Raw genomic sequence first — 1500 nt, 5'->3', positions numbered from 1 at the left:
GAGAAGTAGACCCTTCTGCTTGCAAAGTTGAACTTCCAGCACGTTGCTATGCTGGTGCAGCACTTGGTGTTTCAGATGAATCAACAACAGCAGGTTCTGATGGGATTTGTTCTTTTTCCTTTACTTTCGTTTCCAATTTAGCAAGTTTCTCTTCAATCTTCAGTAATCTAATGCCCTGATCAGTTAGCTTTCCATCCATCCTCATTAATAGATTAAAGATCATTTCACTTGAGAATTGTGAGGATGCTCCCTCTATTAGTGCTGGTATTGCAAAAACCTTGGGTGTTTTAGTGAATTTCTCACTATCCAGCTTGTATCCCATTTTGATCAAGCTGCCATAGTAAATGGCTTGATCTCTTGTCTTTACCATGTCCATTTCATACCTCTTGGCCCAAACTCCCTTTTTCTGGACAAGGGATGTGATGACATTCCCATAAGGTAGATTGACTTTATCAAGTTTGCAAGCTCCTCTCATCTTTTCAATCATGAACCTGCCTACATTCAGAACAACCCCATTGAAGGCATGTTCCATCAGCCAAAGATCTTGAAGGTTGATGTAACTTAAACTTTCACTTCTGCCCTAGATGTTTACTATTACAAAGCAATGCAAAATCCTTATTTGGGGATTAATTATCAGACCGAAATTGTTCTTTGAAGAATATTTTTCCTTCCTCCCGATGATGATTTCCCATAATGATGAGGGATCCTATTTCTCTGGGAACTCATACTCACCTTCTTCACACTCAATTTTCAGTAAACTACTTAAATCATCAACAATGACAACAAATTCTTTCCCATTCAAATACACATTCAGACCATTTTTGACATAGTCATCAAAATCCTCTAATTCTTTTTCTCCTAAACCAATGCTGGAATATAATTCCTTTACCAAACTTGCACTGTAAGATCTATTCTTAAAAGTGATATACCTTTCAGTTTCAGTTCATTAAAATAGTCGAATAAACTTGTCTGAATTTCTAAGTTCTCATTAAAACTCTTCCAGCAAATATATTTACCGCAGGTTATAAGTGCATTCTCAATTTTTCTAAATCTCAATTCATGCATCCTATTTCTGAACTTAGAAGAGGAAGAACTAGTACCTTTCTTGAGTGTGGATTCCTTGTCCTTCTTCTTTTCTGTTTTCTGCCTCTTTTCTTTCAGTTTCTTAAATATCTCTTTCACTGAAGCAGACGTAATTTTTTGTTTCTTTTTCAATACTTCTATTTCTAATTTTTCTTCCACTGGTCTCTTTCCCTTCTTCTTTTCAATGATTTCTCTACTTTGAAATGTTTTTTCCATTTTGATTCTGAAAATTTCTGACTTGGGTTTAAGGGTCTTGGTTTTGGTATGAGTTAGTTTTAGAAGCAAGAAAGTGGAGAGAAAAGGGTTTCGATTTCAGATTTTTGAGTTTCAGGGGAGAGAAAATGGAGAAAAAGAAGTTGTCAGCAGTTTTAATTTCTCTTAGAAAACCGTTCACCTCCCCCTTAAATATTGCCCTAT

The sequence above is a fragment of the Theobroma cacao genome, chromosome 3, assembly GCF_000208745.1.
Source record: "Theobroma cacao cultivar B97-61/B2 chromosome 3, Criollo_cocoa_genome_V2, whole genome shotgun sequence".
Taxonomy (NCBI): domain Eukaryota; kingdom Viridiplantae; phylum Streptophyta; class Magnoliopsida; order Malvales; family Malvaceae; genus Theobroma; species Theobroma cacao.
This window is presented reverse-complemented; position numbering follows the sequence as displayed.